Below are 24,771 nucleotides of genomic sequence, written 5' to 3'. Positions count from 1 at the left end.
CCAGAGGACTTTGGGAAAACACCATCCTATGGTTTTGAAAGTGTTTTGATAGAGCGTGAGGTTAGAAGGGATGAACAAAAGAACAAGACAATGTAAGACGGCAAGTGGGTAGGGAGAGGGAGAAAAGGAACATCGGGGTGAGATATGGATAGAAATAGGATGAAAATATCTTTCTGTTCAGAGAGCTCATCTCTGCTCAGCTGGAAATATATTAGAACTTAAGCAGAGCTGAGAAAGTGTAAATAAATGATAGTGCTCTGCTTCATGTAACAGCATGACCTGGGATTTATGCCTGTGAGGAAACAAAGTATATATGCACTGGTATGCAAGCATACATATTTGCACACAGAGAAAATTGATAACAGAAATAAAACATGTACTAAAAGTGGTTTTGTCAAAATAATTAATAAATTGTCTTTTTATTTTAAGTTTATTGGATGCAACAGAAGCCACAGAGAAAAAAAAAAGTCAATGGCTTGCAGCAAGATGATAAAATATAGTTTTGAATACCTAAACGGGTTTATGAGGAAAAATACTGATAAAACCCACAAACCAAACATTGAAATCTGTAATTACAGGCTGAGTTCCTCAGGAATTCAATCCTCCTGACTGCTAAAGAACAGATGCTGAGTCTCTAAATGCCATACTGTTTTTTTACTAGCAGTACTTAGAAAGAGAAAGGGAGAGGATGAGATAATACCTATCAGTTTTTTGGTGTTTTTAATAGTAAATATATACGGAAATGCATTGGCAAGGACTGAATCTCATTATCATAGAAAGGTTTGGGTTGCAAGGGACCTTAAAGACCGTTTAATTCCAACTCCCTTCCCCTTGGCAGGGCCATCTTCAACTAGACCAGGCTGCTCAAAGCCACACCCAGCCTGGCCTTGAAAACTTTCAGGGATGGGGCATCCACAAGTTCTCTGTGCAATCTGTTCCAGTGCCTCACCACCCTGACAGCAAAATTTTTTTCCTAAAATCTAATATGAATCTACCCTTTTTCAGCTTATAACCACTACCCTTTGTCCTATTACAACATGCCCTTGTAAAGTTCCCTTTTCACCTTCCTTATAAGTTCTCTTTAAGTACTGTACGGCTACTGTAAGGCCTCCCTGGAGCCTTCTGTTCCCCAGGCTGAACAATTCCAGCTCTCTCAGCCTGATTTCATTGTAGAGGCTCTCTATCCCTCTGATCATCTCCATGTCCTTCTTATGCTGAAGGCCCCAGAGCTGGGTACAGCACTTCAGGAGTGGAGTCAAGGAGTAGAATCACCTCCCTCTCAAAAGCCTAAATCCCAAACACACTATTAAAATCTTACTCCTCCATGACTCTTAGACCTCAACCTTGCTTCAGGTTGTGTGCCTGGATTTGTGCTGCATCACAACACAGCTGTGGTGCAACAGTTGAGGAGGGATGTGCTGTGAACTTTGCATGTTGGTTTAAAGGGACGTGATATAACTTAGCATTTGTGATTGTCAAACCTCTGAACCTGTGAAGACTCTTACCACAGGTTCTGATAACCTAAAAATCATAACCCTAATGCAGAAGTTTGAAGACAACAACTTGTTATGGATTCTGCACTTGTCACGGTGTCTGGTCTAAGTATAACTAAGCAAATACTTGAGCTGAAGAGAGACTGAAGAGGGACAGCTGTGAGATACACCTGCACCTGGACAAAGAAAACAGAGGGTCTCACTCCTATTTCTGCAATTCTGACGTTGCTAAGACTACTGGCTGGGTTTTGTCCCCTTAACCTCAGAAATGGACTGTGCAATGATGGAACCCAATTCCAACAGCTTGTACAGCAGTACACTTAATTATCTCGCAATGTGTTCCAGTGATGGCAGCAGACCAACTTCATACTTCCTTATTTGTCAGCAAGATGCATAGAAACTATTGAACACAACTTGGATGAATGGGGGAGTGTGCAGCGGGGAAGGAGGACAGGGAAGAGGTTAGCGTCTTATGTTTAAGCTTCACTTAAATCTTCCCCAGAGATCTGAGCACTACTTTGATTTTAAACATGTTTAAACCCACGGAACTCACTGACTGAAATTCATTCATGAGCTATGTGAGTTCAATATCATGAATGCAAATAGGGGTTAAGAGGTGAAAAAAATGAATGCTTGGATGTAGAAGCAATAGCAAAGGCAATGCTGTTATGCTAAGGATCAGATTAACATAGTTATAACGTGTAAGACATCTACCAAATATTGGTAGATATTTTCTGTATTGAATCAAATATATTGGCACATTCACATGGGAGAAGGGCAAAAGGAATAGAATGTTTGATTTCTTTTCAGTCTTCCACCCGTAAAAAAAAAGCAAATATTTTTTTGGCTTGAAAATTGTGACTTTTGTTGTTTTTAGCGACTGCTATTGAGTTGTTTTGTTTCCTTTATTCCAGCTCTGCTTGTGTGAAATTCTCAAAAGGAGCAGGTTTGTTATACCTTTTAATAAAACACCTTAAAACAGACTCCTTTGTACCAGCACTGGAGTAAGAGCTGTTGTAATGAACACTTATTGTCACAGGGGAAGGAAGTAACAAAATGTGAGCATGAAGCAGTTACTGTACTCTCTAAGAAAGAAAGGTGGCTTCTCTCTGCCTATGAATATTGCAGCAATTCCTACCAAGGGCCAGGTGTTTGGAGCACCTCTGCTACAATGACAGGCTGAGGGAGCTGAGGTTGTCCAGCCTGGAGAAGAGGAGGCTCTGGGAGACCTAATAGCGGCCTTCCAGTACCCAAAGGGGCCCTACAAGAAGGATAGAGAAGGGACTGTTTACAAAGGCCTGTAGTTATAGGATGAGGGGCAATGGCTTCAAACTAGAGAAAAACAGATTTAGATTGGATGTTAAGAATGGGTTCTTTATTGTGAGGGTGGTGGAACACCAGAACAAGTTGTCCAGGGAGTGGAGATATTCAAGGTGAGGTTCAGCAGGGCTCTGGGCAGCCTGATCTAGTTGAGGATGCCCCTGCTGACTGCAGAGGGGGCTGGACTAGATAACCTTTGGAGGTCCCTTCCAACCCAGACCTATGATAATTCTATGATTAAAAAACCCTCTAGCTGGAGAGGCATATGTGCCAAGGAAACCTTTCTGTAGAGTTGGAGTCACAAGGTACAAACAGGGTCTGTAATTATCATTAGTAACCTTGAAATTTAAGAAATTGTGAAAAAAACATCAGGAAATTTAATGAATTCCCTCCAGATTAAGGCTTTTCCTTTTGTCAAGGAAGGTGCTGAAAAACTGAAAATACTTCTACAGTACATCAAAAATAGCCCTGTAAATTTGCACCACTCACATACACATTCCTCTATAGCAGTGCTTCAATTCCCAGTTCATTCATGTCTTTATAAATTTAACGCTCCTCAGCCCTTTCTTTCTCTCTCTCTTGTTGCTTGTAAGGAGACACTTCTCTGCTAGAAAGGTCACCCCCAAAACACATAGTGAAGGTTTTGTGTTCTGTGTTGTGGTTTTATTTATTTTTTTTATTTTTTTTTTTTAAAGGAACTGCTGCCTATAGCTGACTTAAGTAAGTTTCCAACACCTCTCCATGGACATGCAGTACTTGTCATCTCATTTTTATGACCCAGTTCCCAGATGGTTTAGATATCTTGCCTTCAATGGAGTTGCATCATCAGGGAATTTGCCTTGTAGTGTTTCTGTGATAGATTATTATTTTTTATCTGCTACTCCTTGAGTCTTGATTTCACTTCTGGTACAATTTCACCATCAACACCTCACAGTTTTTCCTTACTTCTCTGGCACACAGCAAATACAAAGAATCACACTCATCTCAGTTACATACTCAACCAGTTTCTTTCCTCCTCTAGCTCATGATTGCTCCTCATAATTTTAAAAGCTTCCATAAACTTGCTGTACCTCATATAAAAAAACTTAGTGCTTCTAATATTGTCCTTTCTATTCCTTTATTTTTTCTCCCTCCATAAAAATGTGTTCTGAACCATTTCTAGTTGGAAAGGGCTTTCTTGTTTTATAATGCGACATTTCTGGCTCAGTTTGATTCTTTCATCATACTGCTGTCTGCATAACATATCAAATTTCTGCTTCTTTTTTTTTCCCTTTTTTTCCTCCAGGCTAATTAATGGCAATAGCCATTCTTGGTTTTGTCAGCTCTCTGAGTGACTGTGCAATCCCAGCTGGACCACAAGCTGGTTTGGAACACAATTCACAATAGAGGCATCCTTCAGACTTTACTTACTCCGCTCAGAAAAATCCCACTGACCCCAGAAGGGGTTACTCACATGCTCAAGCCTATAAACTCCAACTCTTTGACACAGCTGTATATTTCAGAGGTGTGGGACTCTTCTCACATCATTGCTTATATGTCAAGAAGCAGAGAAAATAAAATCAGCTTTCTAGTTCTAGTGCAGTAGTGCAGTAAACACGATGCTTATTTGCAGCTCTTTTTATTTTGCTTTTGCTTTGGTGGGCTCTCAAATAATCCTTTTTATTATGTTTTATCCTTTATATCTATCCTCCTCATTCTCAGTACTATTGCTTTTTTTGTTGCTCTTTGGAGCTTTGATTAACCACACCGGCTTTGTGCTGCAGAAGCACACTCAATGAATGGCAAGGGGAATGATTTATTTTCTGAGTCACTGCTCAAAAGACAAACTTCCATCAATCAAAACCTAGACAAGAGAGTGTGACACCACAAAGTGATATGCTAGGAGGCGCTTACAGCAAAAGGGACAGGTGGTCTTTGATAGCTGACTTACATTGCAGGTCACTAATCACAGAGATTAGCAGCAAGGTGATAGACAGCGCCTGTTCTGGAAGGCAGCATGTCATATCATCCAATTTTCTGTCAAAATGTGAAGCATTAAATGGTAGAGATAGCTTTATGCGTTTCTTATAGAGTTATGGCAACAAGGTGATGAGAAAGCTGAAGGAGTGAAATATCTTGTCTCCATGAAAATGTGAGCATGAATCCTGGTGGGTCGATTTCAATCCACCTTTGTGCTGGAGGAAGCAAAGTGACTTTCCATTGTTGTTTATTTTCCTCCACAAAACTGCCTATGCAAAAATGGCATTGTCTTACTTGACAGCGACTGCTTTTTGTCTTCTTAAAGTCAGTCTTCTCATTCCACTGCTTAGGGCAATTTTTTTTCCCCTTATTTTTTTTATTGCTGCTGCCCTTTGTAGAATGTGCACAGCCACAGAATACCGAGCAACAAACCTTTGGGCTCCACAAATCAAGTCATTAACTAAAACCTGATGCTGGTAAGTAGTGAGAAAGTATCCTTTTCTTCACTTTATAGAGGAAGAGATGAGGCACGGGAAGTCAAAGCCACTTGCTTAAGGTGGTTTAAGAAGAATGTAACAGAATTGAGAACAGACACTGACCCCTGGATGTTTTGAGAGTAAAGTCACATAACTACAGCAGAATACTTAATTTAAAAAATCTTGGCCAATGCATGTCTGAAATCTTTATGTGAGAGGAGTAGTGTGAACTTCAGGTATTATTAACAAGATGCTCTTTCATGTTTACAGAAGGCTCTTCAGTCAGGGATGGTGGACCATGTACAATTGCAATCGTGTCTGACCTGTAAAATCCCATGGTGAATGATAAAAGTCCTACTCAGAGTCCAAAGAGACAGTTTTTCACTATGTTGTACAATAATCTTCTCCAAACCACAAACAGATATTGGAGCCAGACCAGTGCTGTTATTTAGGATCTTAAACTGCAAGCAAAGATGTTGTGAGTTCAGATGATTAAATTACTTTGTGGCTGTGGTTATTAATGTTCTACACCAAGTTAAGTCATCACTTCAAATTTAACATCTTATGTGGAACAACGCAGTCCACTGTGAGAGTCCCACCACACTTCTGTAAGGATGCTAATGCCCAGTTCGGGGCTCCATATTCTGGTCTCATGACACAATATTGAACCTAGGAAACCTTAGAACCATAGAACTGTTGATGTTGGAAGAGACCTTGGAGATCATCAAGTCCAAACGCTTCTCTAGAGCTCACAAACCCACAACTATTGCTAAGCCGCTAGCACTAAATCACATCTCTAAGCACCACATCTGTGTTTCTTTTAAATACCTCCAGGGATGGTGACTCCACCACCTTCCTGGGCAGCCTGTTGCAATGCCTGATAACCCTTTCTGCAAAGAAATTTTTCCCAATATCCAACCTGAAAGACCTTATTTGGTCATTTCCATTTGTCCATAAAGGTCCTTGATATTGCCTGCCATTCCACACCTCTAAAGAACAGAGCTGGCATAAATGTAGTGTTGAATGTCATGATGTATTCAGCAGATATTTAGGTATGTGCTTAGGGGTGATACAAATCAAATTTGTACTGCTAGGTGATCAGAGGCTCCAATGGTCTGATCTCAGCAAACACACAACCATGGCTTAAACAGTGTGATGCTATTTACCAGGTTTTTGAGAAATTCTTCTTTATAACATAAAAGACTCCTGTGATTTTTATTAAACTTTAAGCTTCAGATTTATAACAGAGATTCAAATCCCGGGAGGCCTTTGTAGGAAATAAATTAAGCTGTAGGTATAACATCCCCTCACATTTTTGGCAAAGGCTTTGGAAAGAAGCAAGTATGAGAGAGAAGAATGAAGAGTTTAGTTAACACTGCTTGGCTCCAACCCAGTACTTGAAGAAAGTAACAAAAACTCCCTTTTGTGGTCTCAACCACTAAGCTTTTCTTCTACTCATAAGAGACTTGTTAGGCAATTGGTAATGTCCTGTCCAAGGGATGTGCTTTGTGACCTTTTCGTGAATAAATCTAAACCTGTAATGAGCTGGAGGTCCAGAAAAGCTTGAAACAGTAGTTAAAATTTGAAGTATGGTGGGAAAGCATGAAGGGGGCTGGAATGCAATTAGCTCAATTATTTCTGGTTTGCAAATATCTCAGTCTCCCCTCATGGGCTCCAGCCCTTAACCTGTGCTAGGGGAAGATTTTGAGGCCAGAAGTTAAAAAAGCTTTCAAATAGTTTTTGACTAATGTAAGCAGTGTGCAGCTGCAGTCATCAGAATACTACTCTGGCTTCTTCCAATATGGAAATGACTTTGGAAACAATCTTATTTTTTATCTTGAAACACTCTTTATTAGTCTACTTAGCTATTCTTGGGAGAGTCTGGTTTTCTTCAGAACCTCAATTTAATAGATAATGCATAAAGGTGTTTAAATAATACATGCCCGGAGAGCCAGCCTGACAATGTAGACTGATTTAGGTTCAGCCTGCAAATCTTCCCTGGCTAACTATGTCACACTCAAGGCTTGGGTCTGAGATGTGCCACTGAAACCAGTGTGTGTCAGGGAGTCCCAGAGTGAGAAAGCACAGGTGGCATCAAATGCAGAAGTAGCACGTCTATTGTATGTAGTCACTCAATTAATTCCATTTAAGCATTTCTATTCTTCCTCCATCACCCTCTATCTCCTGGTATGGGATTTTATCTGGGATACAGAAGACCAAGATTTTAGTTCCTTATGTGAAACACACAGGACAAAATCTTGGATGTGTCTCAATCATCCCAAGTGAAAGCCCTAGTCACAGACTTCCTCAATCACCTTGGGAGAATCTTCTTCTAGAAGAGAAAAACAGTCTGTTTTGCTTTCCAAAAGGCAAAATGTGTTTGATGAGTCTCTAGTCATCTTCTAGACAATAAGAAAAGACTGGTACAAGGCTCACTGCAGCAGGCTGATGATGCTTGGATGCCAGGTGCCCACCAAGCTGCTCTGCCACTACCCTCTTCAGCAGGACAAGGAGGGAGAAAAGAAGATGGAAAAAAATCTCATGGGTGAAGATAAAGGCAGTTTCATATAGCAGAAGCAAAGGGCAAGCAAGCAAAGAAGCAAAGAAAACAAACCTCCTGGGAAGTAGGACCCAGTACACATAGTGGTTGTTCTGGGAGATAAACCTAATAATAAATGCCCCTTACCTCCCCCTTTTTTTTTATTGCTGAGCAGACATGATATGGAATACCCCTTTGGTCAGCTGTCCTGGCTATGTTCCCTCAGCCTACTGGCTAATGTTGAAGAGACAGCCTCTGTGCTGTAGTAGCACTGCTCAGCAGTAGCTGGAGCACTAGTATGTTCTCAGCACCTTTCCAGCTACCACTATAGAACACTGTGAGGGGTCCTATGGGGAAAATGAACTCCATCTCAGCCAGACCAAAAACTTGCATTTGGGATAGTAACCCTTTGTACCCACTCTTGGGTAAGATTTGTATGTAATTCTTAGTGGTCTGCTGTAGTCTACAGGGACCTTGTATTAGAAGATGGTAGCCCATAGGAAAATGGAGCAAGAATCCCATGACAACTCCCATGTGTCATTCAACCTCTTTATCCCACCATTTGGTAAGGGAATACTCACACTTAGATATGCTCTCTCTGTATCCCAGCTTCTCTGCCAAGTAAACTGAACAGGAAACTATACATCTTTTATTACTCCTGTAGGGACTTGATAAAGTCATAGGAATTGTTTGCATTTCTATGAGCTTCTAAGGGAAAACAGAAAGAAAGAAAGGCTCTTATCTGCTCATAGATACACAAAGCAGAACCAGCAATCTTAGTGAGGTACCAAAGGCCAGATGAACTCTTTTACACAGGAAAACTTTTTACAGGATTGTTCATTAATTGATCAAATAGTTGGTTATACTCTGTAAGTTCATGTCTGTTGTGTGTTATACAGCTGTGTCTAAGAGCTGACCACCCTGTGAAGAGGTCCTGAAATCATGCACAGGAGAATGACTGTACTGGGTTAGACCAAAGGACTATCAAGCCCTGTACCATGTCTCCCAGTGGTGACTTGGAAGAGGAGAAGGGGAAAAGGGTTTGGGATAGTGATTTAGGGAGTAAAGTTGGTCCTTGCTCTCAATACAATTCCAGAAGGCTGGAGTCCAGTAAATTTTTTTAACTGGACAACTGAGTTTGGCAGTCCTTCATGGACCTGTCCTCTGAGAGTTTGTTCAATCTCATTTAAGACTTTTGGCCTTTTGACATCTTCTGGGCAGTCCCACAACGGGATTACCTGTTGTGTGAAAAAGGACTTGTCACCTTTAAACTCGCTACCTGGTGTGTACAACTCTTGTCTCCTCTGTGGGGATATTGATGAGCTCACAACCCTTTCCATAAGAACAAGGCTTTGAACTCATATCCACTCTCAGACATACCCTATTCGTCAATATTATACATTATTTGTCCTCTCACAGAAGAGAACTGAATTAAGGCTGGGGCTCTTTTATGAAAGAAGGCATGTCTGCCTGTTCTCCCTGCAGTCACCACTGCAGGCTCTAATCCTACCTCTAAAAACATTGACACTATCAGGAGTGTCTGTGTTTGCTGCAGGCAAACTAAGAAAGAGAGAACTATTGGAAGACAATGTTTAAAGCATAAACCTTGTCAGGTATCTGTAACCCTCAGTAAAAGTGTCACGTTGGTGCGTACCTCAGATGTGAAAAAGTGCTCAGAGCCCATCTCCTGTTCTACATTCTTCATATGCAACCTGGGGGTCTGAGCTGCTCACAGAGTGACAACTTGAGTTGAAGGAGAGGTGCAATGTAAAACTTGCAATATCTCAATCTTTTTTGGCTTGGCTGTGAAAATAATAGAGTAATAGTTTACGCTTCCATTGGCATTCTCTACTGCAACTGAATGGCAGGGGACACCATGGGCTCAACTGAATTTGGAGGAATATACTCTAAGGTCTGCTCAGAAAGCATTGCTAGGGACAGATTCCTTTTGTACCTGCTTATTTATTAACAGTATTTATACAGACATTCTGTGGAGTGGTATGACAGAGAACTTCCTGCAGCAAGGGAACCTCTCACCTTATCAGGCATGATGAAACAACACGGGGGAAATGTGTGCTACTCTCCCTTTTTTATTATTTATTTATTTTTAGGTAAAAACATGTACCTTATCCAGATTCAGGTAACTCCCCAAACCACTGCACAATTAGTGACAGGGCCATCCTGTCCTTTCTTTTACTACAATGTCATGTATAAAACTGTCCCTGTTCTTGTTTCAGATGCTGTGGTACTGGCTAATCTGTCCTTGCTTTCCTTCAACAGGGACATGAAATAGTCTCTTTTTTTTTGGTTGATAAAATCCCCCGAAGAGTCTGACTTCAAGCTAAGTTTGTTAAAATATGAATTATCAGTAAAAAGACTGCAAAGGCCCATGAATTGATTTCTGATTTTCTATGGACTTATTTCAAACTTCTCTGTGAGATAATCAGCGTGCAGTGAGAGATGCCAGGGATTGATTAATCAGTATAACCCCTACTGTGTCTAAAGCTTAACTTTCAATTACACAAGCTTAGGCAGTATATTTTTCTTAGGTGAAATGCCTATGGGGGAAAACCTGAGAGATAAAAATAGTAAATTGGAAATAAAAACTAATGGCCATTTGTGTTTTTCTTAAACAAAGGCTCTTCTTAAACAAAGGGCTCCCTCCTTGGAGTAACAAGGAGAAGTATCACCTCTAAGAAGAGATTTTAAGCAGATGCAGATGCAATTCTTACAAAGAGAATTCCATCCCACATCTCCACAAATCACTGTCTTCTTGGCATGAACTGCATGCTGGCAAGAGGACTTACACCTGATTGCTGGGTTGCAGCTCAGTGCTAGCATGTACAGGGTAAGAACCTCAAAAACTGACCTCGGTGCGTTCTTCCAGATGTACAAATGCTGCAGGACTGCAAGATGTGTCACAGAGGGGGCTTGGTAAGGTAATGATAAGTGACACTGTAGCTTAGGTAAAAAGATAAAACCTTGCATTTATATTATCCTTGCAAATTTCTGCTTTCCTACTTGCCCAATTATTGTAGAGTAAAAGCAAAGTTTATTTTCATTTACTTTGGTTTTTTTTTTTAATCACCACGGTAAAACCTCAGAAGGCAAAAATTAGGTTCTGATGTAAGACTTTTGTTGTAAATCTACATTGCAGTGTGAACACGATGCCCTAGAATTTGTCTCAGCTAATTTTGGACATCAATTCTCAAAGTATCTGCAGCCAGACTAGTCACAATTGATTACTCCTACATTCAGCAAAACAACAACAACAACAACAACAACAACAAAACCCCAAACACTTTTAGGTGAATATTAATTTAAATATATATATATATATTTTTTGGACATTTATTACAGATAAATTTTTACATAGCAATGATTCTTTCTCCTTATTGACTAGGGACCCTAGGTTCACAGGATCACAGGATGTCAGAGGTTGGAAGGGACCCAAAGACGTCATTGAGTCCAACCCCCTATTGATTCATTCAACCGTAGGTGTCTAAATTGTGTTGGGTTAACCACACCATAGAGTTCTTCATTCATGTTGTTGCATGATTGTGGTTTCTTGATGATTTTACCATTCCAGAAGGTACCTTTGCATCTCTCCCACTCTATAGGCAGAACAGTTAGGAAGAGAGATGTCCTGAATAAGGTTATGCAGGAAGTTGGTGGCAGAACCTGTTTACTGGAGTTCTTGGACTCTGTGCCAGTATTCATGAAAGCCAAATATTTCTCACATTTTTTTGGTAGATAAAATGCTAGGTAAGAGATTAAGTGGTTTATCTGAGTACAAATAGAAACTAAACAATGTATTGTTGGGAGGAAGAGCACTAATTTATTGACTAAGTGATAAATTGTTTATTTTGACTTTCTGTGGCAATCCAGATTAAATTATTCTTTTGAAGATAAAGCTTTTGTGCCATATAACAAACTGAGTGAAAGGGCTCAGTTATCTGGAGAGCTGTGCTACTATGCTCAGGAATCCAGCTTGAGGAATGCTCTGCAAAAAGACAGTATGGGAAGAAAAGGGAAAAGCAAATGAAGGAGCTGGGGAAGGCAGAAGGCAATTGAAGATGTAAATGGCTCTTCTAGTCATACCCTTAATGAATAGTTAGACCAAAGATTAGAAGCCATTGAGATAGCTCTTGGTCAACAAAAGATAAAAATAGATTGCAAACCAGAATAGGATTACATTAATTTATACTAACCCAAGGCTAATTAGTTAGTGTTTGTGCAATGCTTAGAAAGCAGAAAATGTTATATAAACATTAACTATTGCTATTTGTTGCAAATGGATGCAACAAACTCAATCTTTTATATGTCTTAGGAGATAAGACTGAAAAAAAAGCAAAACTCAGTAGCAGGCTCCACCATTTAACTGAGATGCAGTAGGGCACATTCAGGTAAACACAGAAACTTATTCAGTGACTATCGCTGAATTGTGAACATTTCATTAGGAGTCATAATTTGATTTTCTTTCTCTGGGAAGTCTGTCTTCTGGCAATCATTTACAGTGAGGGTGGTGAGACACTGGAACAGGTTACCCAGTGAGGTCATGTATGACCCGTCCCTGGAGATGTTAAAGGCTGGGTTGGATGAGGCCTTGGTGTAGTGGAATTTGTCCCTTCCCTTGGCAAGGCAGTTGGAACTAGATGATCTTTAAGGTCCTTTCCAACCTAAACCATTCTATGAATCTATGGGGGGAAAAAAAAAAAGAGAAAAAAAAAAAAGGAAAAAAAAAAAAAAAAAAAAAACCCAAGAACAAACCACACCAAATTTAGAAGCTTAGCATACGGCCACCATCTCTGCCATATGCCGTGTGCATTTCTGACCTCGCATAGGGTCAAATGACAGACAAAAGAGTGTGAGAGATTGAGGCCATAAGTTTGAGCAGTGAATAAACCATTTGGACCATGCAATTGTTCCTGAGATGGAGAGATAGTGATGTCTACTGCTGAGAAGCAAGAGTCTGGGAAAGAGCACTAGTTCCTCTTCTGCCTAAATACCATTAATTTATTGTGTGATCTTGGACAAGGCATTTAACCTTCTGGGCCTATTTTATGAAAAACAGATATAACTATTCTCAGCTGTTTCACAGCCAAGGAGAGGGTCCTTGTTTGATGCTTTTAAGCATGTCATTTCAATAAATAATCCATGAGACATATATCACTATTAAGAAGATGACTGAGAGAGTCCAGGAGTCGAACAAGAAACTTATTAGGTGAGATCATACAGTTCCAGGATGGATTCTGGGCCATGACATGTTAATGATTTGCAAAGATTATTAGGCTCATCAGAATCAAGGACATAAAAGAACACTAAAGTAAAATGCTTATCTGCTTTTTTGTGATAAATTCTTGACCCAATTCCCTTCCTACCTTGGCAAGCTCTTGCAGAGAAAAATGATAAATAGCAGAGGTCCAATCACTTTGTATGTTTTAAAAATCACAAAGGATAATTCAATTAAAAAAGCACTTTATATGAAAGAAATATTTTGCCAGGATGTGAGCTAATCAAAACCTGTATTTAGTTCTTATGATTTTCAAAGCAGTGTACTCCAGATAGGGTCTCACCAGAGCAGAGGGGCAGAATCACCCCCTTCAGCCTGCTGCCCATTTCTAACTAGTTCTCAGGCTGTAAACCAAGAGGTTTCTAACAGCCCTTCTAATACATCTTTTCCAGCTCTAGCCCCTGCCAGCCATGACAAAATGATCATTTTGTAACTCCTAGAGATGATATTGCTCCATTTCTGTCAAAAGAGCTGCTGATGCTTCCTGGAAGTTGCCTTGCTGAAACTCCTCTGCTTCATGTCCACATTCATTTCTCTTTCCTTACAGACTGAATTTTCTCTATCTTTAACTGGAATTTCTATTAATACTTTGATTTCTCCATTGTGTCTTTACAGTATCACAGTATCACTATCACTAAGGTTGGAAGAGACCTCGAGGATCATCGAGTCCAACCTGTCACCACAGACCTCATGACTAGACCATGGCACCAAGTGCCACGTCCAATCTCCTCTTGAACACTTCCAGGGATGGTGACTCCACCACCTCCCTGGGCAGCACATTCCAATGATGAAGGACTCGCTTGGTGAAGAACTTTCTCCTCACCTCGAGCCTAAACCTCCCCTGGTGCAGCTTGAGACTGTGTCCCCTTGTTCTGGTGCTGGTTGCCTGGGAGAAGAGACCAACCCCTTCCTGGCTACAAACACCCTTCAGGTAGCTGTAGAGAGCAATGAGGTCACCCCTGAGCCTCCTCTTCTCCAGGCTAAACAACCCCAGCTCCCTCAGCCTCTCCTCGCAGGGCTTGTGCTCAAGGCCTCTCCCCAGCCTTGTTGCCCTTCTCTGGACATGTTCTCTGGACCTAATTGCCCTAATTTTTCATACAGGAAAAATAATTTTTATTGCATTAAAAAATAAAAGAAAATATTAAGTCTCCTCTGCTGCCTTGGAGCTTTGTGTTTTGCAATTCATTCATTCTGTAAACTCTATTTTAAGATGTTCTAATAAACACTTTTTTCTAACTCCATTTCTGACCAGAGAGGAGTGAATTTGTTGTCTCATCTCCTGACTGGCCTTAGGTTTTAAACCAGCAATGGCTGCTATGGACTGTGCATCTGATTCATTAAATTACATTGGAGTATTTGCCATTTATTTCTCTTGGGAAGTAAAATGGGGATTTATAAGTGCAGGTCCCTGTACACAACCTTTTAATGCTCGCATTTTTGACATGGGCTGCACTGCACCATCTTTCAGCCTTCAAAAGCATCAGTGCTGAGGAGGAAAAGGAATAAAATTAAGAGATAGGAGTCTTTTGGAAATCTCCTTCCCAGAGTGAGCCAAAATGAAGAAACATATAAGGAAGCAAAGTGGCAATTTTTTTCAGATGTTTCCTGTGACCTTGGGAACCTCCAATTTGCAAGAATCCGCCTGAGGACCTTCAGGAGGGACTGGGTTTGATTGAGCAGGTATTTGTCTAAAATTAGACTCCTTTCTGGCATTATAAGTGTAGTGCCTACTATAATTAAGGCAGTTTTGATTTTTTCATTCCGTAATTATATGTAGCTGAGGTCTGGTGCAGCCTCAACCTTCATGCTGTCACTAAATACATTCACTGCTTCATTGGGTCATTTGGCTTATAAACAAGTTGAGCCTAAGCACTGGGGTCTGTGCATTTAAGCTGATTTTTTGGGCAGGTAAAGAGATATTTATATTTTCATTTAGCTTGAGTGATACCAGCACCTGCCACTTGCTCTAAACAGAGCAGTTAACCCATAACTCCCTCTGTCAGCTCCTGTTGACAGAAAGCAAAGCAGATAAATTAATGGCTCCCCTGAGAGCAGTGAGGACTCGTGTAAACAAACACCTCACAAAATACAACTGAATTCATGGGAATGGATATAAGACAGAAAACACCTCCCAACATCCTCATAGGCACAGAAGGCTGGAGGCAAACACCCATGATGATGCTAAAGGTGGGGAACATACACCAGCTGCTCTGTGGCTCGTGCAATGGTGATTAGTGCATCCCAAAGCGGGTAGAAAAAAACCTCACTCCTGCCAATGACAATAGCTGGGATGTCTTTGAAGCTTTCTTGAAGTGTGTGGATGTGTAAATCTGACCCTTGCCCCTCTGTGTGGGCATGCACACAAAGTCCTGCTGCTGGCAGATGCACCCCACAAATGGTTAAATGCAAAAGGAGGTGGAATATATGATCCTTCTAAAAATCTGGTTTGCTTTTAAGCCAACACAGAGGTTGATCCATGCTCCTTGGCTTCTGAGGGTGGGTTCAGTATCTTCATCTGTCCAGTCCCAGATGTACTGGAAAATGTAGTGCTGCGACATAAACTGAAGAGCATTCAGTTGTTTGCTCTGTCAAGGGATAATATTGAGACACATATATCCTGATGATGGAAATCCTATAAAAAGCCAAATCTGTAGGTCAGTTGTCTGAGCTGTAAACTGGGGATTAATCCAATTAATTAAGGGATTTCCCCACCACCACCCGAGTCTCTATGGTCTTCCTTTCTCAAATATATTTTTCCTTATTTTGCTGTGATAGGAAACTGAATTTCATTTCCTATTCCTGTTACTACTTTTGCAGTGTCTAGCATACCACAGGATGTGTGCACCTCACAATTTTCTGAGGCAGAGAAAAGTGTGCATAGCTAAAAAAAAAAGAAAGATCCTATCCCATCTCATTGTGTCTGGTTGGTTTTACCTATGAATGTCTCATTACTTGAGGCAATAAAAGTATCTGTGTGGTCCTTATCTGGTAGAAAATGATTGCAAAAATTAAATTTAATCAAATGCATTTTTTTCAGACCAAGGATCCAGTCTGGTTCACTGTTGCACAGTAAGACTGTGTGTAGAGCAGCCAGGATCTGTTGCTAGCCAAAGCATGGGCTGAAGGAGGATTTATGAGAGACAATAATGCTGTTTAGGGTAAAAGCAGCTCCCACATCCCTTCTCCCTGCTGTCCTGATCGGGATTTCACTATAACTGCTGTCTGCTCTGCACCCCAGATGTTGCAACATCTGGATGGGGAAGGTGTGAAGATTTCAGACAAACTGAAGGATCTTCAGCATCTTTTTGCCTCTCTCACAGCTCAGCTTATCCAGGAATGTGTAGGAAAAGCCTGTAGCTGAACTTTTGCAGCTGAGCTAAGCTTGCATTAACCTACAAGTTGTGATTCAGGAAAGGATGTGTGTAAGGGGGATGAGCACAGCATCAAAGCAAGGAGCTGTAAATGGAAATCTTACTCACATGTGTTTTACCTCCTACCCTGGCATTGTTTGGTGTCTGTGTGTTGGCTTGGACTGAAGCCAATGAGTCAAACAACATTCTCTGTGTAATTATATGCTTAATTGAAACAAGCAGAGGTCTCCATGGCTTAGATTTGGGGAGGATTGTTTCTTAAGTAGTTGCTTCCGAGGAAGATGAGGGAGGTTCATGCAAAAACCAAGGGCATGAAGTGGCATTGAAAAAGCACCAGTCATGATGGGAGTACATGGTCTAGACGCTCTGGTCTGCTCCCCAGCCCACCTTGAACAGCAGTCAGTGGCTGCTTTGGCATATCCTTAGCTGGAAAATTAAGAACAAGAAGTTGCACCAAGTGGTCTTGCCCTGCTGAGTGACTGCCATCTGCAGCTCTGGAAGCACACAATGGCATTGCTGCCAAAAGCAGGGAGAAGGGATGTGACAGTGGTGATCTGGCCAGACTTGTGGTAATATGGAATGTTTCTTCCCAAGCCCGATTTTCCACACCACCCTTTCTTCTAGAGTTCAATGGTTCTATGAGGGCAGCAGCAATAAATAAATGTGCCTACCCTGGAGCCTCATTAGTGAAAAGCCCAGCATTCTAATTGAATTTATTAACACTGCATAAACTGTATTGGCACAAGGATGGCAGACATGAGCCTCCTTTCGCCTTCCCTTCCACCATCTTTGCTGCAGCAACAACAGGAGAGGTGGACTTGGTAATATTTTAAGTCCTTGATATTACAGTGCTGTGCAAAACTGCTCTTGATGGGAAGGCTCTGCGTAAATGTACGGGAAAGGGGAGATAGGATCACAGGCAGATCCTGGCCTAAGGTGAACACACCTGTGGCTCTTGCTTCATGCTTTTCAGCTCAAGATAGCTGATCCATATCAGAACAGGCAGCTGTTTCATAAGGGAAGGAGAAATGTAGACCACATATCTGATTCCAGGATTTAGAAAACAAGGTAATTGCAGAAGCAGGGCCAAAGGTTTGGTTTAGGGTCTGGCCAACACTTTTTCCTATAGACTGCAGAGGCAGAAACACTCCAGGAGAATCATAGAATCATCTGTTTAGAAAAGACCTTGAGATCATCAAGTCAAACCATAACCTGAGTGCTTAAGCAGCATATTAGTCACATCAATATTACTACCTGGCCTCTCTGTGTCCCTTCTTTTGTGACACCTCCCACCCCTTTTCTGGTGTGAGAACTGTATCAGCTTTCCAGTTGGCCTCAGGCTAAGGCTGAAATGAATGTATTTCACTAAGATATAAGAAAAAAGCTTCAGTAATTTGTAAGTTTGGAAACAAATGTATTTAGACCATTTTTATTTTTCAAACAAGCAAGCAGAAACAAAAGCAGTAAATAGCTTTGATGGTTAACATTTATTGCTGAACAGGAATACTAATACTGTATTGTTCCTCAACCAGACTTTTCACCAGTGTAATCTGGGAACAGTGCAGCTGAAATTTGAGACACAAAGGAGATATCTACACTAGTAAATTAAATATTTTATTACAGTAAATAACAGTCTGGGACTGTTCCCCGGTACTGAGGCCAATTGGCATGGAGAAGCTTCCATCTATATAATAAACCCTCCTAGTCTCCAAAACAGGGTTATTGCAGTCCTCTGCATTTTGGGACTGGTCCCTGGCCCATGCTGTTGCCTGAGCTGTGCCCAAAAATTGTTTGGCCCAGGTCAAAACTTTGCCAGGAACTTCCATTAATTGTTGTTTAGTTTTTATTCAACAACATAAACAACAACTCCCTAGCAGTGTTGAGTTTATTAGTATAGGCAGAGCCAAAACTGCAGCTGGCCAAACTGCAGGGGAATAATACTTCCATATTTCCAGTAGTTTTCAGATACTTCTGTGAATGAAAATGTGGTTTTTATTTTGATTGTAAGTTAATTACACAAGTCATGAAATCAGTGTGATATCCTGCTCTTTAACCCACACCTTATGTGCATTGCAGAGACATTGGAAGAGCTAGGCATTGGTAATCTCACAGCTGGAAGGCATGAATGGAGCAATAAATGGGACCTTGGATTTGGATTTGTTTTTTAAGGAAATCCCTGCTCCTTCCCCTTCTTCCCAAGGTGGTTAAACAGTGTAATTTTTCACAGCATTCTATTTTCCAATTTTCTTTCTCCCTTTTTTTCCTTCTTTTTAAGAGTAAGAAGAGCAAATGAAATGGAATTGGTCTTTCATTACCAGTACCTTGATGGAGCAGATATCATTTAGAGCATGTTGTTTGGGAAGTGAAGGCAACACTAGCCAGAAAGAAGATGTTGCCAGGCTTCCATCCAGTCTCTAATCTCTGATTTCAAGTTATTACATGAAGCTCTGCAAATTGACAAACAATGGGAACAATAATGAAGGGGTGTTTAAGAAAGAAAGATGCCATTTGGGGGGATTATTGGATGTGATTGCTATCTTTCATGGTTCTTGGCAAAGAGCGAATTGTAATTGCGTTATTGTCAAATCAAATATTCCTAAAGCACCCCTGGGGATTGGTTTTCAGATTTGTTAATATTTTAAAAGCATCCCTTGATCTCCCCCATGCCTGCATGTGGCTATGATTTCATTACGCTCTGAAGCAGATGTCTTTCTCTCTCCCTTCTCTCCTCTCTACCTTTGAGTTTTCACCTTAATAAGGTGCATTAGGAACAATTGGTTTCAAAGCCCATGAGCACATGGGATCCACCAGCAGAAAGAACACTTTAATCCTGCCATGTCTGCAGAACTGGCCCTTTCACCAGTGCTGGCAACTCATGAGTATAAGAAACCTCTCAGAGGAAAAACAAAATAAAATTAAAAAAAAAAAATCCAGACAAAAACTTTCCCTCAGAGCCATAGGCAGAAATGCAGAGCCATGGCTGAACATGAGAGCAGCTCATTGGCCTCATCTAAAAGCCTGTCTCCAAGCTGAATTCTCAGCATTATATTAAATTACCTGTCCATTACCCATGACTCTCCTTTTTGAATGAAAGCTGAATAAGCAAATATTGGAGGGGCATACCAATGAATGCAGGAAAGCCTGGGTTCTTTGTGCATTTTTCTATGAAAAAAACACCTGCAGAGACCTACCAGGATCAAGGCTATCTACCTCAGCAGTATTTATGCTGCTCTTTATCTTCAGGATGCTTGACACAGAGGTGTGCTCTCCCTGAAGGCCAGGGCTGTGACTTTGCTTGACATCCGTAAAGTGCCATCCATCAAGTGAATTAATCATGAATCACAAGGTGACAGAAAGTGTGGGCAAGACAGGTCAAATGTTCTGGCCCTGGCCAAAGAGCAGGCACCTAAGCAATGCTGTTTCTAGCAATGATCCATGCTCCTGCCTATGCATCACCGTAAAAAGATCTACCTTATTTTGTGTCCAAGCCCTTTCTACTTACAAGGTTCTGTTTGTTTGTATCAGTTTTGTGTTCCCAAATGAGGATATCACACTGAGGTAGACAGGTAGAATAATTAAAGGACTGTGCACTCATTAGTAACAGAAGTTTCCTTGTCAAGCTGTGTTAAGAATAGAAATGTCTTCTTGGTAAAGAAGTCTATGAAATGACCACAGATGGTGTGTTGGAAAACAGAGCTCCAGTTACGGCTGGGGAAGCAGAGGCAATGAAGAGAACTCAGGGACAAACCCATGTGGTGAATCACTCGATGCCTCTGCTGGCATCAGAGGCAGGATCTGAATGGAGATCTCTTTCCTGGTACCAATCTAGTCTAAGTCTTGTAGTTAGACTAGTCTCATCTTTGAGGCGTTTATGCTTTTTTTTTTGTCACTGTGGGCAAAGCATTATCCCCTGGAAAGCATATTTTCATCCTAAGCTTGTAGGCTTAACAGTTAAAATCCCTTCCTCCCTCCCCTTGCCACATGTCTTGGCTTTTTTCCTTCCTATTTAGGTGTATTCAAATATGCAGATGCTTCAATGAGCTGAAGTGGATATTTCAGTGGTGACTTCACATGCTCCTACTAAATTTGACTATTGTGCCATTTTCTTTCTCTAACTCTCTTTTAAATAAAACAGAGCTGGATTGTTGGACATTTCTTTTATCTTTATTGCTTTTAAGGCCACATTTACTATATAGACTCCAGACAGCAACTGTCAGACATATGCTTTACCTCTGCAGAAAGATGTGAGTTTGGCAGCAGAGGACCAGGCAACTTCCTAAGTCAGAAGCAGTCTGATGCACAGAGTGAAATACCTGCTGTTCTTGAAGATCTCATTAGCTCAAAATACCATTTGAAAGCGAATCTCATCTATGGGAGGCACCTGCATGTGGTGACTTAATCATGAGGTCATGTTCTACAGTTCTCCTGAGGAGAATATTGAGGTCTCATAACAATGTCCAGAGGTTATACCTGCAAGGCTCAGACTTCAGCAGGGAATATTTTCATATCATCTAAGGGAAGAAATTTATGCAGAGAGTGAATGACCCTGCTCACTTGGAAGACAAGAGATGGTAAGATGAGAAACATTCTATGCAAAGAAAGCTGAGGAGAAACCTCCAGTGGGTATGGATTGTATATAGTGAAACTCTCATGGAGTTTACCTTCCCAAATCAGAAGAATCAGCCTACAGAACAATAAAAGGAGCAAACAGGACTTGAAGGTGTGTAAGAGCTTAAAAGTAGGGTACAGTCTAGAATCTGAAATGTAAACAGGAGAAAAATATATTGCTGTAAGAGTAATGGTTGCTGAAATGAAAGAAGAATAGCACGATGGGAGAAACGTGCTGCAGACCTGGGAACTGTGCATCAGGAGCATTTGTTTCTTTAAAGCTCAAGAAGCTTGAGGCTGGCAAGCCCTGATAACCACGTGTGAGCTGCCTGATAAATGGGTCAGATGCATTCCGTCACGCTTGGCTGCAAATGCTGGCCATGAAACAGAGAGGGGGATTTGTGTGGCGTAGAAGGTCCATGTAGCCCATGCTGTTTGTGTCACTGCCCTGTGAATCATTGCTGGAGATAAGAAATAGGACCTTGAAGAAGAAGTTGGAAAAGGCTGTGCAGTGGAGATAATCCATCTATGCCTGCTGCAATGGGATGTTCTTCATACTTCCCTTACAATTATGACCTGAGCCACTGAAATGAATGTCAAAGAGTTGTAGCAGGGTACTAATGCAATGATTATATCTTCTTAATTACAGATACCTTAAAACATCAACAGCAGCAATAAAACTTACTTTTCATTTGTTAGCTTAAGGTGAGGAGGAGGGTGTACATCATCTGAAATTTCTATTTGGAATAGAAGAAACAGGTGAAAGGGACCATCTGAGCTTGTCATGGGATATTAGAAGCTCTGAGGTAAGGAGAAGTTGGGTTAATCCATCCAAAAAGGATTGTTGGCTTAGTAAGTGTTGGATCAGTAAGTGTTGACCTGATGCAGGAACTAGCTCAGAAGGTACCTTGGGAAACAGCCCTGGGTTCTTGAAGGCACAGCCTGACCTCAGTGCCAGGCAAGATTATGGAAGAGGTCATCTTGAGTGCAATCACACAACACTTACAGGATGGCCAAGGGATCAGGCCCAGCCAGCATGGATTTAGGAAGGGCAGGTTCTGCCTGACCAATCTGATCTCCTTCTATGATCAGGTGCCTGACTGGTGGATGTGGGGCAGGCTGTGGATGTAGTCTACCTGGACTTCATTAAGGCCTTTGACACTGTCCCCCACAGGAAACTCCTGTCCATGGCTTGGACAGCAGCACTCTGCATTGGGTTAGGAGCTGGCTGGAGGGTTGATCCCAGAGAGTGGTGGTGAATGGTGCCACATCCAGCTGGAGGCCAGTCACTAGTGGTGTCCCCCAGGGATCAGTGCTGGGCCCCATCCTCTTTAATATATTTATCAAAGATCTGGACAAGGGGATTGAGTCCATCATCAGTAAGTTTGCAGATGACACCAAGCTGGGGGTAGGAGTTGATCTGTTAGAGGGTAGGAGAGCTCTGCAGAGGGACTTTGGTAGGTTGGACAGATGGGCAGAGTCCAAGGGCATGAGATTTAACACATACAAGTGCTGAGTGCTACACACTGGCCACAACAACCCCATGCAGTGCTACAGGCTGGGGTCAGAGTGGCTGGAGAGTGGCCAGGCAGAGAGGGACCTAGGGGTACTGGTTGAAAGTAGGCTGCACATGAGCCAGCAGTGCGCCCAGGTGGCCAAGAAAGCCAATGACATCCTGGCCTGCATCAGGAACAGTGTGGCCAGCAGGAGCAGGGAAGTCATTCTGCCCCTGTACTCAGCACTGGCTAGGCCACACCTTGAGTCCTGTGTCCAGTTCTGGGCCCCTCAATTTAGGAAAGATGTTGACTTGCTGGAACATGTCCAGAGAAGGGCAACAAACCTGGTGAGGGGTTTGGAGCACAGCCCTGTGAGGAGAGGCTGAGGGAGCTGGGGTTGCTTAGCCTGGAGGAGAGGAGGCTCAGTGCAGACCTCGTTGCTGTCTACAACTACCTGAAGAGAGGTTGTGGCCAGGTGGGGGTTGGTCTCTTCTCCCAGGCAACCAGCACCAGCACAAGAGGACACAGTCTCAAGCTGCACCAGGGGAGGTTTAGGCTGGATGTTAGGAAGAAGTTCTTCACAGAAAGAGTGACTGGCCATTGGAATGTGCTGCCCAGGGAGGTGGTGGAGTCACCATCCCTGGAGGTGTTTAGGAAGAGACTGGATAGGGTGCTTGGTGCCATGGTTTAGTTGATTAGATAGGTTGGATGATAGGTTGGACTTGATGATCACAAAGGTCTCTTCCAACCTGGTTAATTCTATTCTAATTCTATTCCTATTCCTATTCCTATTCCTATTCCTATTCCTATTCCTATTCCTATTCCTATTCCTATTCCTATTCCTATTCTAATTGAGTCCTAGTGATCCCAGCGAAGGATATGTAAATCCAGACTCTATTACTAATGCAATTAAAATGAAGATAGGCTGGGATAGTTGGGTTTCTTCATCCTGGAGAATAGAAGACAAGGGAAGACCTTATCGACCTTATATTTCATAGTAAAGAGCACAGGCCATATTTATTATTTTTCTCCATTAATTGTTCTTAGTCTTTCTTGCTTCCAAAGATAATCACACCTCCACACTTCCTGCACTATTGTTTGTTGATTGGCATGATTTATAAGAACTGTGAGGTTTAGTCCCTTCAGGCTGAATGGGGGAGTACACTGAGGTCTCCTTGTTTTCAGCAGATCTCTCAGCTGGTTTAGAACTCCCCAGCAGGTTAAAAATCAGCTGTGGTGGGTTTATCATCACAGTCGTGCTACAGGACTCAAGTAATCATAACAGTGGTGGTGTTGCTTCCTACATTTGATGTAGTGTTCTTAGGAGGGCAGATGGGGAAGGCAGCTAGAAGTCTATTCAGTTCATAGACTAGGTAGCATCGCAGACTCCACAGTTGCATTAGTACCTCCTGCAGCAGGGAAACTTGTCTATCTTGCTCTACAGGACTCTAATATGAGCAGACTTAGAATGTGTCATGTATCTCTAGGTCACTACCAAAAGCATATCAATATGCTGGGGAGTGTGTATGTGTAGGAAACCTTAAAGGGAAAAGGTAAGAAGGACAGATCTACTAAACATATGCAACAAACATATGTAGATTAACAGGCAGGAGAGACAAAGGGGTCATAAAAATCCATGGAAATCTGGAGGATTCAAGCATCAAGACAAACCCAGGATGGATATCAGTGCTAACTAATTCAAAACAAGATTTGATTAAGAAAAAGAAAAATTCTGATTAATGGAATGAAACATTTTCCTAATGATCAGATCCCTTTGAGAAGTAGAATAAAATAAATAATGATTACAAAACCCTGATGAGCAACTCAAACTAGACTTCCCAAAGCACTACAGAAACACAGTATTCTATATAAATGAGCTGCCTTATCATAGAATCAACCAGGTTGGAAGAGACATCCAAGATCATCCAGGCCAACTTACCACACAGCCCTATCCAATCAACTAGACCATGGCACTAAGTGCCTCATCCAGTCCTTTCTTGAAGATCTCCAGGGATGGCAACTCCACCACCTCCCTGGGCAGCATGTTCCGATGGCAAATCACTCTCTCTGTGCCAAACTTCTTCCTAATATCCAGTCTGAACCTCCCCTGGCACAACTTGAAACTGTGTCCCCTCATTCTATTGCCGGTTGCCTGGGAGAACAGACCGACCCTCACCTGGCTACAACTTCTCTTCAGGTAATTTTAGACAGCAATG

At 41.6% G+C, this 24,771-nt stretch overlaps 1 protein-coding gene across 1 annotated transcript in view; it reads right to left on the bottom strand.

Annotated features, from left to right (window-relative positions):
* The window catches only part of TENM4 (teneurin transmembrane protein 4), a 901,855-nt gene that overhangs the window by 424,404 nt on the left and 452,680 nt on the right, over positions 1–24,771 (bottom strand). The window lies entirely within an intron of this gene.

Source organism: Dryobates pubescens, chromosome 10 (assembly GCF_014839835.1).
Source record: "Dryobates pubescens isolate bDryPub1 chromosome 10, bDryPub1.pri, whole genome shotgun sequence".
In the NCBI taxonomy this organism is placed as follows: Eukaryota; Metazoa; Chordata; class Aves; order Piciformes; family Picidae; genus Dryobates; species Dryobates pubescens.
This window is presented reverse-complemented; position numbering and strand designations above follow the sequence as displayed.